Source organism: Sus scrofa, chromosome 5 (assembly GCF_000003025.6).
Source record: "Sus scrofa isolate TJ Tabasco breed Duroc chromosome 5, Sscrofa11.1, whole genome shotgun sequence".
NCBI classification, from domain to species: Eukaryota; Metazoa; Chordata; class Mammalia; order Artiodactyla; family Suidae; genus Sus; species Sus scrofa.
In genome coordinates, this window is record NC_010447.5 from 4,230,777 (window position 1) to 4,245,450 (window position 14,674).

The 14,674-nt window shown below is 52.3% G+C and overlaps 1 pseudogene; it reads left to right on the top strand.

Annotated features, from left to right (window-relative positions):
- On the top strand, window positions 13,358–13,960 carry LOC100736976 (annotated as a pseudogene).

Consider the following 14,674-nt stretch of genomic DNA (forward strand, 5'->3'; position numbering starts at 1 on the left):
TAAGGATCCGGCATTGCCGCTATCTGTGGTGTAGGTCGCAGGCAAGGTTGGATCCCGAGTTGCTGTGGCTGTGGTGTAGGCCAGTGGCTACAGCTCTGATTTGACCCCTAGTCTGGGAACCTCCATATGCCATGGGTGTGGCCCTAAAAAGCAAAAAATAATAATAATAAAAATAAATTTAAAAAAACCCATCTTCACGATGCCTTGGGCAGAGAAGGTGGAGCTGCTGCTTTCACCAGGTTGTGGGCCAGGACTTTCTGGGACATACGTTTATGAACCAGAGTCTGCCTGGAAGCTGGAGCTGAGGAAGTCTTCCTGGCGTGGGACAGGCCCAGTGCTCCTGGAGATACCAGGCGGAGCCTAGGCTTCAGCACTGAAGTCACCTGACGTTCCTGAGTCCCTTCCTATTTTTTCCCTCCCTTAAATGGGGACACAACTGTCTGCCTCCAGGAGTGGCGGCGACATCACGTATTGAGGTAAAAGCCTCCAGCGGGCATCTGGGCATTTCCTACGCTGTCCACAAATGCGCATTTCTTTCTTTGCTTAGAAAAGTTAGGGAGAGGAGTTCCCGTCGTGGCTCAGTGGTTAACGAATCCAACTAGGAACCATGAGGTTGCAGGTCCAATCCCTGGCCTCGCTCAGTGGGTTGAGGACCTGGTGTTGCCTCGAGCTACGGTGTAGGTCGCAGACGTGGCGTGGGTCCTGCATTGCTGTGGCTCTGGTGTAGCCTGTGGCTACAGCTCCGATTGGACCTCTAGCCTGGGAACCCCCACATACCGCAGGTACAGCCCTAGAAAAGACAGAAAGACAAAAAAGGAAAATTAGGGAGAATCTTACTACTTTGTATCCTACTCTCTCAGGAGGTATCTGAGGCTCCCTCTAAAATGAATGTGATTTATTGAGTTCCCGTCATGGCTCAGCAGTAACGAACCCAACTGGCAGTATCCATGAGGACACGGGTTCGATCCCTGGCCTCACTTAATGGGTTAAGGATCCGGCGTTGCTGTGAGCTGAGGTATAGGTCGCAGACGCGGCTCGGATCCCGCCTTCCTGTGGCTGGGGTGTAGGCTGGCGGCTACAGCTCTGATTTGATCCCTAGCCTGGAATATGCTGCAGGTGAGGCCCTAAAAAAAAAAAAAAAAAAAAAAAGACAAAAAAATAGTAATTTTATAAATAAAGATTACAAAGTTCTTTCATGCGCCTTTTGGGAGAGATTATGTAGGATTATTAGGATTATTTAGGGTATATTTTTCTCCTGATTCTGAGAGGTGTGTGTGTGTGTGTGTGACGGGGTGGATTTAATTCACTACAAAAGGGAAGGAGCTGCAAGACAGTGGTCCTTGGTTTATGAGAGCCCTGCTGGCCTTGGTGGGGAGAGAAGACAGGGGGTGCCGGGCAATTCTGACTCCCAAGGCCAGGCTTCGGGAAAGCCAAGGTCATTTTTGAGTGAGACGAGAAGCTCATAAGGCTGGGGTTCTGCCGAGGTGCAAGCATTATGATCACAGTTTAAAGTCTCTGTGGCTCAAGCCATATGGCAGGTAGTTTCTCGGGCCAGGCAGGTTCCTGGCATCCCAGGTGTGTGCATCCCTCGCCCCCCCATCTCCCTTTTCTCCCTGGCTCTCTTCCCTCCAGTCTCTCTCTCACGCACAGACATGGACACTCGTTTGCATTCACAGCGAGTTTAATCCATTCATTAAGTATCTACTGAATAACAAGTGTGTTGGGTTCTAACCAGCGGAGAAATAGATTCACAAGGAGCCCCTGAAAACCCAAAGTGCGCATCAGCTTTTTTGGGGTGTGCTCTCAGCAGTGGAAGTTCTGGGGCCAGGGTGGAACCCCAGCCACAGCAGTGACAACGTGGGATCTTTAACCCACAGAGCCACCGGGGACCTTCTGTAACAGCTTTATTAACGGGCCCCACAGGTGCACGAGAGCCTCGGAAGAGCAGGCTTACCACGTGCTGCTGGCTTGCACCTGGGTGGACCCCCCCTCCCACCTAACTGAACTCACCCTGTCACAGGCAGAGGCAGAACCTGACCAGCCCGGCCTGATTTGTTTGCCAAGGGGAGAGCGGCCCTCTGAAGGAGGAGGAATTAGCTTTTTTTGGGAAATGAGGCCCTGCGTCCTCGGGCTCTTGCAGGCCCTGCCCATAAGGGGAGGGAGCAGTGAGTGATGGGCAGTGTCCAGTACCCCGTCCTGGGGGAAGGGCACAAGTGTGCCCCTCCCAACCAGGGGTGGGAGAGCCAAGTGGGTGTGTGGGGGAGACATAAAGACTCCTAACAGAGCTTTGAATTGTGTCCCCCTAAACTCCCCTGAAGCCTTAACCTCCAAGAAGGCAGAATGTGACCTTCTTTGGGACTAGGTTCAAGCTGCAGTCACACGGGAGTAGGGTGAGCCCCTCACCCCCCCAACAACAGGTGTCTGTAGAAAGAGGAAATTTGGACACAGGCGCACAGGGAGAAGAAAGGCGTGTGAGGTTGGAGACAGAGATCGGGTGGTGAGTCTTCAAGCCGGTGGTGAGCACCCAAGACGGCCAGCAAACCCCAGAAACTAGGGACGGCCTGTTCTGGAGCAGCCTCCCTCAGAGCCCTCGGAAGGAACCAGCCCTGGGGACCCCTCGATCTCGGATTCTGTCCTCCAGACTGTGAGAGAACGAGTGTCCAAAGAAGACATACAGATGGTAAAAAAGCACATGCAAAGGTGTTCAGCATCACTCATCATTAGAGAGATGCAAAGGAAAACCACTGAGGTACCACCTTACACCGGCCAGAATGGCCAGCGCCAAAGTCTACAGACGGTAAAGGCTGGAGAGGGTGTGGAGATAAGGGAACCCTGTTACACTGTTGGTAGGAATATAAATTGCTGCAACCACTGGGGAAAACAGTATGGAGATTCCTCAGAAAACTAAACATAGACCTACCACTTGATCCAGCAATCCCACTCCTGGGCACCTATCCAGAGAAAACCACGACTTGAAAAGACACATGTACTCCGATGTTCATTGCAGCATTGTTTGCAACAGCCAAGACATGGAAACAACCTAAATGTCCATCGACAGAGGAGTGGATCAAGAAGATACGGTCCATACACACGATGGAATATTAGCCATTAGAGGGAAAGAAGTAACGGCATTTGCAGCAACATGGATGGACCTAGAAATTATCACGCTGAGTGAAGTGAGTCAGCCAGTGAGACACCAACATCATATGCCATCACTTACATGCAGCATCTGAAAATAGGACGCAGGAGTTCCCATGGTGGCTCAGTGGTTAATGAATCCGACTAGGAACCATGAGGTTGCTGGTTCGATCCCTGGCCTCGATCAGTGGGTTAAAGATCCGGCATTGCCGTGAGCTGTGGTGTAGGTCACAGACGTGGTTCGGGTCTGGCATTGCTGTGGCTGCGGCGTAGGCTGGCAGCTACAGCTCCGATTAGATCCCTAGCCTGGGAACCTCCATATGCCACGGATGCGGCTCTAGGAAAGACAAAAAGATAAAAATAAAAATAGGCCTCAATGCGCTTCTTTGCAAAAAAGATACTCATAGACTTTGAAAAACTGGTTTCCAAAGGAGACAGGTTGGGGGGGCGGGGGATGGGCTGGGTGTTTAGGCTGGAAATGCTATAAAATTGGGTTGTGATGACTGTTGTACAACTATAAATGAAATAAAATTCATTGAGAAATTAAAAAAAAAATAAGTGTCCATCGTGGGAATCTCCCCACCTGTGGTTCTTTGTTCCTGCAGCCCCAGGAAACCATCCAGAGACCCTAGAGGAGAAGCCAGTGCAGACAAGGGCTCGGGGCGGGGGTGGGGGCTGGCTGGGTCCCCACAGGTGCTCCACCTGCTCTCCCCCTGAGAGCTGCAGGAAGACCCTGGAGTCTGGGGAGAAGGGAAGCTATTTCAGCCTGCTCATTGAGCTTGTTTTCTGCCCCAGGTCCCCGTCCACGGGGCCCCAGTCACAGGCTCGCTCATTTCGCACCCTTTAAGCCAGAGCCAAAAGCAAAGCGAGCCAAGAACCTGCTCACAAACCTCCTTGAGCCCCTGTGCAGAGGGCCAACCTGGCCCGCCCGCCTCCCTCGTCTAAGTCACACTGGACAGGCTGCAAGAAACGCGCCCGCGCCGTGCTGCAGGTGGCCTGCGCGAGCCAGTGTGGATCCTGGCTGATCCAGCTCCCAGCGCCCTTGGGTTTTAAGTGTGGTTGCTTTGGGCTGGTTCACAGCCGCAGCGCTTCTCTCATCTCTTGAGGAGGCGCTGCCCTGTTCATTCTGGCGGAGAGGGCCTCATGCGCTCCCTCACCTTGCAGAGGGCTCCCTGCTGCATTACGCTCCAAGCCAGCGTCTCCAAAATGCGCACATTGAGGAGAACCGGGCTGGGGGAGGCATGGCCCCCCCCCGGTGCTGGGGGGGGCGGGCGGGGGGGCCTTCCCGGTCACCGGAAAGCTCTCTCCTGAAGTCTCCCCTCACCGTCCCCCGGCACCCACTGGAGAACACGGCTCCCTCCCTCCTGCCCTGCTCCCCACCGCGGCTGGACGTGGCCAGCCGGCAGCAGCACCGGTCTGAGCACACTGCTTGGGGACAGCTCCCCCGCGTTCAGCGCCTGCTGGAGGGGCCGCCCGTAGTCTAGGCCTCCTCCACCCATGCTGCGCCCCAGGCTCTTATATGTGTTACTTGAATCCAGGGGACTAACCTCAGCATCTGGCCCGGCGTGTGGCATCTCATGTTGAGTGAGCTCTGGATTTGTCTGAACCAGGCTTGGGACCCGGGTCGGCTCATGTTGTGTCCCTGGGCTTCCTTCCACCCCCTTTTCTGCCGAGAGAGGGACTGTGAACGGGACGCTCTCTCCAAGGTGTCTCAGAGCCCAAGTTCTTATCTTCATTATGGGGAGGTCATTTTCCGGTAGCTTCCAGGGACCATCGACTCCGTCCCCCCACACACACCCCAAGATAGTTGTCCGCACAGTCCAGGACCTGGGATGTGCATCCGGTCTTTCGAGAAAACCAAGATTTCTCCCGTTTTCCTTTCTTTCCCATCTTACAGTCATGACTCTTAGCATTTGATTGGTGACATCCAGGAGGTCCCCAGGACTGCTTTCCGGTTCAACCCTCTCTAGAAGGATTTGCAAACTCAGAAAGTTCTTACACTCTCAGTCACGGTTTATTACCGTGAAAGGACCCAGAACAATCAGCAGAGGGAAGAGGCGCAGAGGGCGGGGTCCAGGGAGAAGGGGAAGCGTCCTCTCCGGGGGGTCATGACTCACTCTCCCAGCAGAGACGACGGAAGGGAGAGGCTGGGCCTGAGGTGTATTTCATCTTATTTGAGGATGAGAATCGGCAAAATGTGAGGACCCATCAAATTGCAAGTGGTCACATGACGGGAAAGTTAAGGGTGACCCCGTTTTCTGCTTGGGAGGGCGGCATGTTGGAGGGCGTCTGGGTCTGGCTGGGGAGATGGTGAGTTGAGTTTTGAATATTCTGCTCTGAGGTGATTGTGATACATCCATGAGGGTCCGAAGTTCAAAGAAGACGTTTGAACAGGGAATCGCATGTTCAAGTCTTATCAAGACTTGTGTGTGGATGAAATTGCCTAGGGGTGGGGAGGCAGGTTCTGGAGGGATTCTGTTGTATTAAAAATCACTAGAGGGGTGTTTCCTGGTGGCCTAGGGGTTTGAATTTGACATTGTCACTGCCGTGGCTCAGGTATGGTAAGCCAGCCTGGCGGGGGTCCGGGGGGAGCTGAGGATAGTCAGCTTGAGATATGGGAAGAAAACTAGGGGAGGGTGTCTAGTTTTTCAAGAAAGAGGAATGGTTAGCAGTCTTGAACATGCTGAGACGTTAAGGAAGATGAAGATTATACAATATCTGTTGAATGTAGCAAAATCACGGGTGACCCTGGAGTGAGCTGTTTTGCAGAAGGGTAGGTTGAGTTGAAACCCTATGCGGTGGTTTGAGAAATGAGGAGCAGAGTCACTGCAGGAAGCAGCGGTGGCGGAGAACAAAAACTCAGAGATTGGGAGTAGCTGGAGGGGGCGGTAGAATGAAGGGGTGATTTTTTTTTTTTAATGGCTGCACCCATGTCATATGGAAGTTCCCAGGCCAGGAACTGAATCCAAGCTACAGCCACAACCTAGGCTGCAGCTGCTGCAGCAACACTGGATCCTTAACCCACTGTGCCAGACTGAGGATCAAACCTGCACCTCTGCAGTGACCCCAGCTGCTGTGGTCAGATTCTTAACCCACTGCACCACAGTGGAAACTTCAGAGAGGTAATTTAAAAAAAAAAACAAAAAAACTTTTTTTGGGGGGGCCATCCCTTCCTGGGTCAGGGATCAGATCTGCAGTTGTGACCTATGCTGTCGCTGTGGCAACACTGGATCCTTTAACCCACTGCGCCAGGCTGGGGATTGAAGCTGCACCCTGGCACAGCAGAGACACCACTGGTCCCACTGCACCACAGCGGAAAGTCTGGTTTTTAAAAATTTTGTTTTTAAGAGTGAAAGAGCCCCAAACATGTTAAAATGCGGAGGAAAGGGGGCTAAACAGAGGCTAACGTTAAAGCAGAGTGGGGGATGATAGGCTGTAGTCCTTGAGGAGGTAGGAGGGGCCGGGACCCCGGCACAAGGGAGGCTTAACCCGGAAGATTGGGGGGGGGGCTCACAGGCGCAGGAGAGGCTGAGTGGTGACATTCTCTTCCCTGATGCCAGGGGAGGGGCCGCTTTTCTGTTCAATGCAACCCCACAGATATTTGCCGGTTGCTGCCTTTGCCAGGTATGAGGCTGTGAGCTGGTTGTCAGTGAGAACGCATCTTGGGCTCTCATGGAGATAGAGGGACGTGGGGGAGACAGGTGACCAAGCTCAGAGCTAACATCCCAGAGCACCGGCTCCCGGCCAGGCAGTCGCAGCCCTGAGTTCTCACAACAACCCAGAAAGTGCGCGGCAGTGTGGTTCTGTTCTAGCAGATGAAGGAACGGCGGCACGGAGAAATTGCATCACTCATCTTAGGTTACAAGAAGCCGTAGAACTGAAATGAAAACCCAGAAAAGTCACTCTGGAGGTCGTGCTCTTCCTGAGAACATCACATGCTGGCCCTTGTCCCTGAACCACGTCCCAGGTGACCAGCTATCACCAGTTTTCCAGGCCAATCCTGGTTTAGTGTCGTTTTCATCTTTTCAACGAAGGCAATTCATCAACTTTCCTTCTGGCATCTCCTCAGCTGGCACATTCCTGCTCAACCTTTGTAATCCAGCCGTTATAACCCTCTGCTTCTTCTGCAAAGCTGGTCTATCTTTTAATCCGTCTTGGTTTTTAAAATTATAGTTATTTTCTGCATCCCGAACTGGGGCACAAAGGATTTGTTTTAATTTTGGAATCCGGGTGGGAAATCTTACCAAAGGCTCCCGGAGATGAGATTTTTAACCTCCAGCCTGAACCTCACCCCAGGTATCCAGTTGCTTACACAGCAGCTCAATTTGGATGTCAGCTTGCAAAGCCTGGGAGTTCCCGCTATGGCGAAGTGGGTTGAGGATCCTACTGCAGCAGCTCTGGTTGCTGCAGAAGCACGGGGTTGATCCCCCACTCTGTGCAGTGGGTTACAGGATCTGGTGTTGCTGCAGCTGCAGCACAGGTTGTAGCTGTGGCTCAGATACAATCCCTGGCCCGGGAATTTCCGTATGCCACAGGTGACGCCATAAAATTTTTTAAAAATTGCAAAGCCTGAACCCCCAAAATTCGACCTCCACCTTTACCTCTACCCCCTTGTCTGCTGCCCCCTGCGGGCTCCCCATCTCAGTCAACAGTATCTCCACGACTCCAGGAGCTTGGGAAGAAGCTCTTCCTCACTCGCCCCCTGACACACATATCCCACTGGCTCTCCAGAGAGTGAACTTCCACCATCTGACCTTCTGATGCTTAAGGTGTCGACTTGGCTAATGGCACCCAGATATTTGGTCAAACGCTGTGTGTTTGAGTTTCTAAGATATTTCTGTGAAGGCATTTTTTAGATGAGATTAACATTTAAATAAATCGATTTGGGGAGTTCCTCCTGTGGCACAAGAGGATCGGGGGTGTCTCTGTGGCACAGGGACACAGGTTCGATCCTCGGCCCAGCAAAGTGGGTTAAGGATCAGGTGTTGCTGCCGCTGTGGTGTAGGTCGCAACTGCAGCTCAGATCTGATCCCTGGCCTGGGAACTCCATATGCAACCGGGAGGCCAAAAAAAGATAAAGGAAATAAAATAAACACATTTATTTTGAACAAAACAGATCACTCTTCGTAATGTGGGTGGGTGGGCCTCGTCCAGTTAGTTGAAGATCGGAGACGATTGACCTTCCCGGCGGAAGAGGGAAGTCTGCCTGCAGCTGGGCTCGAGTCGCACCGTTAGCTCTTTCCGGGTCTCCAACCGCAGGCCGACCCTGCAGCCTTTGCCAGGCTCCGTAACTGCGCGAGCCGCTTCCCTAAAGTCCATCCCTCTGAAGGAAGAAGAAACACTCAGGACGGCCGCAGTCCTCGTTTCTGTAATGGCCAGAGCCGATGTTTTCCAGTACCTTCTTCCCTACCCAGGAGGCATTTCCCATGCCCTCCGCAAGCACTGAGCTTGTGGTTCTTTGCCTGATGGGGTGGGTGACCCAAGCCACCATTCCCGAAGGGTCTGGGCCATTTGCCCTGCTTGAACTGGGTTGGTGTTTTCCATTGACTTTTACCGCGGGGCATGAGAATACTAAGAGACGCCCCAAAAGACCTCCTGCTTACCAGACAGACTTGTCCTCACCTCCATCACGGAGGAGCAGTCCAGTTTCCCTTGGTAGTGGGGATTAGTCACCTCAGCCAGGACAGTATCGCCCTTATTTGCCTGTTGATCTGGAGACGGGGTGGCAGTCTTAGCTTCCATTCCGTGGAATCACTGTTGCGTCTCTTGGTGGAAGCAGGTCCTCCCTTTGGACCCAAGACCTCGAGCCGGAGGTCCCAGGTGTAGGAAGGAAAAACCTTTGCGGGTGGCACCCTAGGGGTAATAGTAGCGATGCCACCTTCACTCGTGGACTCCTGGACTCCGGAGTCCTGGCTGTCAGATGACCAGAGAAGCATTTACACATCTTCTCGCTGGTTTCTCTGGAAGCTCTGACTAACGCAGCCGGCGTTCCTCACCTCCTCCACTATCGCCTTGGTCCCAGCCACCATCCCCTCCACCTGGATTACTGCAAAACCTCCTAGATCATGAATGAATCAATGAGGGAATATGTAGGCTGGGCTTTGAAGGGTGCATAAGAGCCTGCTAGGGGAGAAGTGGCAGCAGGATGGTGTTAGAGGAAGTTACAAAAACAAAGCAACTTCCGTTCTTTGGATCATTATGAAAGGTCAAGATATGTCCATTTCGACAGGTCAGTGAACTGGACAGGGAGGAGGAAGAGCAGATTCTGGTCTCTTAGACGTTTCCTTTCCTTATGTATAAATATTCAGCTTTATTACTAAGTGAGAAAACTTTACCTGGATAATTATTAAAAATTGACTTGTTTTATTTAGATAAAAAAATATTTGGTGGAACTCAGAGTTATCTTTGCTTTCCCTACCAAACTCTTCTCTTGTGTTAATTTGCATAGAATTAGCCAAGTGGGGTTTTGGATATTTTTCTTTTTTTTGTCTTTTTGCCATTTCTTGGGCCACACCCACGGCATATGGAGGTTCCCAGGCCAGGGGTGGAATCGGAGCCGTAGCCACCAGCCTACACCACGGCCACAGCAACGCGGGTTCCAAGCCGCATCTGCAACCTACACCACAGCCCACGGCGACGCTGGATCCTTAACCCACTGAGCGAGGCCAGGGATCGAACCCACAACCTCATGGATACTAGCAGGATTTGTAACCTGCTGAGCCGCGACAGGAGCTCCCAGGACCCCATGCTGCGTTGACTTGTTACGTCCTCCGGTCTGTGACAGTCTCTCAGTCTTCTCTGGTTTGTCATCACGTGGGCCTTTGGGAGTACGTGTCACTATGTGGTGGAATGTCCCTCAGTTCGGGTCTCTCTGATGTTTTCCTCACGTTTAGACTGGACTTTGGGGGTTTGGGGGGGCAGATACAAAACAGAGATGGAGTGCTCCTTCATCCCGTGATACCAGGGGTGTGTGATTTCAGCGTGACTCGATACTGGGATATTGGCTTTAATCGCTTAGGTTAGGGGGTGTCTGCCAGATGTTCCCACTGTGAAGAGACAGTTTTCCGTTTGCAGTGCTCTGTTCTGAGACCGCCCTCACCTTCATCCTCAAGGGGCTGCGGGGGAATGAAGCGCCACCTCTTTTTCGGGGTCGGGGTAGGGGGGGATCTACAGATATTCCTTGGAGCTCTTGTGAAAGAAAGATGTATCTCAGAGTTTCCTGGTGGCCCAGCGGTTAAGGACTCAGAATGGTCACTGATATGGTTCAGGTTCCATCCCTGGCCTGAGAATGTCTACATGCCATGGCAAAGCAAAAAAGGAACAAGAAATAGAAAAAAAAGAGGAAAAAGAAAGATTTGTCTCTTCTTCCCCTTTAGGTATCCAACCATCTATTTATATCAGTGTGCACTCATGTGTATTTATTTTATACTTTTGTTATAATCCAACACCACATTCTTTCGTTTGTTCAGTATGCCCCATTTTTTTCCCCTTAGCACTTCCTTTCTTTCTGGCACCATAAGATACTGTGGGCTTATCTTTTTTTCTTTTTCTTTTTCTTTTTTTTTTTTTTTTTTTTTTTTTGCTTTTTAGTGCCCCGCCCTTGGCATGCGGAGGTTCCCAGGCTAGGGGTCGAATCGGAGCTGTAACCGCCGGTCTATACCACAGCCACAGCAACGCGGGATCCGAGCTGCGTCTGCAATCTACACCACAGCTCATGGCAATGCCTGATTCTTAACCCACTGAGCGAGGCCGGGAGGGCTTGGACCAGCATCCCCATGGATCCCAGTCAGAGTCGTTACCACTAAGCTATGACGGTGACTCCCTGCAGGCTTATCTTTTATTTTCTCTGCCCAAGCCTTGGAGTCAACCATGTCCCTAAGGAGCTATGTAACATTTTATAAACACCTTAGTATAGTTTTTTTTTTTAATTTAGTATAGTTTTCAACAAATAGAACATCAAGTTTAACTGTATAGAATGTTTAGGGAGTTCCCATCGTGGCGCAGTGGTTAATGAATCCAACGAGGAACCATGAAGTTGCCGGTTCGGTCCCTGGCCTTGCTTAATGGCTTAAGGACCTGGCGTTGCCGTGAGCTGTGGTGTGGGTCGCAGACGCGGCTCGGATCCTGTGTTGCTGTGGCTCTGGTGTAGGCCGGCGGCTACGGCTCCGATTCGACCCCTAGCCTGGGAACCTCCATATGCCACGGGAGCCGCCCTAGAAAAGGCAAAAAGACCAAAAAAAAAAAAAAAAAATGTATAGAATGTTTAAGTATGAGGGAGTGGAAAGTAGTATATAGTGTTGATGGATTTTATCCTTATGAAGAAAGTGAATTGTTTATTTATGTTGTATGTATTATTATTGTCATTTTTTTTGTTTTGTTTTTTTGTCTCTTAAGGCTGCACCCACAGCATATGAAGGTTCCCAGGCTAGGAGTCGAATCGGAGTTCTGACTGCTGGCCTATACCACAGCCACAGCAGTGCAGGATCTGAGCTGCATCTGCGACCTATACCACAGCTCACGGCAATGCCAGATCCTTAATCCACTAAAATCGAGGCCAAGAATCAAACCCAAGTCCTCGTGGATGCTAGTTGGGTTCATTAACCACTGAACCACAATGGGAACTCCTATTGCCATATTTTAAATAAGATATTTATTTATTTATTGATTTCGCCTTTTTGCCTTTTTTCTAGGGCCATACCAGTGGCATATGGAGGTTCCCAGGCTAGGGGTCCAATAGGAGCTGTAGCTGCTGGCCTACACCACAGCCACAGCAACTCAGGATCCAAGCTGCGTCTGTGACCCACACCACAGCTCATGGCAACGCTAGATCCTTAACCCACGGAGGGAGGCCAGGGGTCGAACCCGCAACCTCATGGTTCCTAGTCAGATTTATTTCCACTGAGCCGTGACAAGAACTCCCTCTGTATTTTTTTTTTTTTTAATGGCTGTACCTACGGCATATGGAAGTTCCCAGGCCAGGGATTGAATCTGAGCCGCAGCTGCATCAACACCAGATCTTTTAACCCACTGCTGCCGGCCAAGTATCAAAACCACAACTCCGGAGGGATCCGAGCTGCTGCAGACGGATTCTCAGCCCACTGCCCCACAGCGGGAACACCCATTCCAGTCTCTGTCCTGATGCTCCTGATTGGAGCCCGGCCTGGGATGGCCAGATGGGTTGGGCTCTCCATGCAGGACCGGGGGCCTTCTCCATGGGGAATGGAGAGACGGGGGCAAGGACCAGCCAGGGCCTGAGACGCTCGGGCAACCCCCCTGCCGTGACCCCAGCACTCTTCTTCCAGCTGTCGGGGCAGCTGTGGAGCCCCGGCACTTGCTCATCTGCTCTCTGACTGCTGCTCTTGACCGTGGGCCCAGCCTGCCAGCGTGACGGAGGAGGGCAGAGCAAGGGGCACACGCGCGCCTGGCTAGCTGCTCTGCTCTCCTCTCCCAGCTGGCGGCAGATAAGCCGAGCATCAGGGCTCTTTGCTGGTTGGGTGTGTGATCCCGGGGCCCCCCGCTTTACCACGGGAGGATCTGTGAGTGTTCCACGGTCACCGCAATGGACCATGGTGTGTCCTGAGCGATGGTTCTGGCCCATCCAGGAAACAGTGCTCTTTGCCCGCAGCGCCGAGGGGGTCCCAGGGGGCTGATTTCCTTCCTTGGGTACATCCCCGCGTGGAGGAGTTCAGCACACACACAGATGATGCTCTCAGCCCGCCGCAGGGATTCTCGGTTGCCGGTACAGTCAACGGTGAACAGCACACACACCGCTTTATAAAGTTAATGATTTTTTTCACCCGCTAGATCATAAATAGCTCTCCAGAGTTGTTAAGGCCTAAACAGTCCATGGAGAGCTTGGGGAGGCAGGGGCGGGGGTGGGGCGGGGGGGTGGTGGGCAGTGAGACGAGGAACCTGGTCATGTCATTCCTTCCAGAAAGCGGGCAGGAGGAAATCCGGCAGGCAGTTTGACCAGAACTCCAGTCTTCAGCATCATCTGTGTGCACGTCATGGGTGCATACCCATCACTGAATCCTTTTCTCCAGTTCCACGCACAGCTTTCCGTTTGGTGGCACACAACTCCCACCCTTTCTCAGTAAACCCTTTGTGATGTGTGTAAAGAACAGAGGGGGGGGGGGCTCCCCGCGAGCCCTCCACCACGGCCGGCCCTGCTTCCAGCTTAGAGAGGCGGGGGCGCGGGATCGCCGCGGCCTGTAGGCGGATGACTGTCCGAAACATCGCCTCTGTCTGTAATGTGGGCCCGATGCCTCTGCTCTGGAAGAAGCACATCGGTCCAGAGCAGTTTCCAATCAGTGAACACGGCCTCGGATTGGTCCGCTTCGGAAACACCTGCGACTGTGACTCCGTGCTTCAGCCCCTCTACTTCTGCCGGCCTCTCCGGGAGACTGTGCTGGCACACAAGGCCCAGCAAAAAAAAAAAAAAAAAGGAAGGAAAACTTGTGGCCGTGCCTGGCAGACCTTTTCCACAGCATCGCCACGCAGAAGAAAGTCGGCGTGATGCCACCAAGGACGTTCCTTTCGAGGCTGAGAAAAGAAAATTATCTCTTTGGTCGCCACATGCAGCGGGATGCTCACGGGTTTTTAAATTATGTGCTAAATACTACTGCGGACGTCCTGCAAGAAGAGAAAAAACAGGAGAAATGAAACGGGAAATCTAAAAAAATGCAACATGAACGAACCTGCGGAGAACAAGCCGTCAGAACCCGCCTGGGTCAACGGGATCTTCCAGGGAACACTCTCCAGTGAGACCCGACGCTTGAACTGTGAAACCGGAAGCATCAGGAGGGCTTGTGCGCGTTTGTAGCAGCTCTGCTGTGCGTGAGTCCGGGGTGGTGTCGTAGCCACCCCCCCGCCACAGTTGTCTTGAACACATGCACATGGCCTATTTGTGTGCATGAACTTCAGCTGCAGACTTTTGGGAGCAAGCTTCCAGCCAAGATGTCTCAGCCGCCTCAAGTAGAGTGAGAAGGGAAAAGCTCAAACACTAGATTGCTTTGCATCCCGGACTATTTTGAGGGTCTAAAAATCCGACCCTCGAACTGGACCTCCACCAGTTAGCCGGAAAAGATTTTGGCCACGAGGAGGTCCGACTCCCCCACATAAGGGGAATCAGCCGTGGTAGGATGAACTTGAAATGGAAAGGCAGGCTTGACCTTGGATTCTCCAGCAGTTCGCTGGGTGTTCAGGATCCGGCCCTTTTGGCGCTGCTGTGAGAACTGGGTGCCCTTGTGTCTGGGCGAGTCTGGCACATGGTAGGCACTTAGCGTTCGTTGGATTTGAAAACGTTTTCCCGAGGGTGATTCAGGATCATGTCTATTTAACTCTATGAGTGGCCTCCTAATGGGGTAGTGAAAAGCCAGGCTCTAGAGCCAGGCTGCCGTTTGCTTTGGGACATTGTGCCGATGACTCAGCCCCTCTGTCCTCAGTCTCCCCGTCTGTAAATTGGGGATGATGAGAATGCCTATCTTGTGGGGTTGCTGGGAGGATTAAGTGACTTAACTCTCAGGAAGCACTCAGA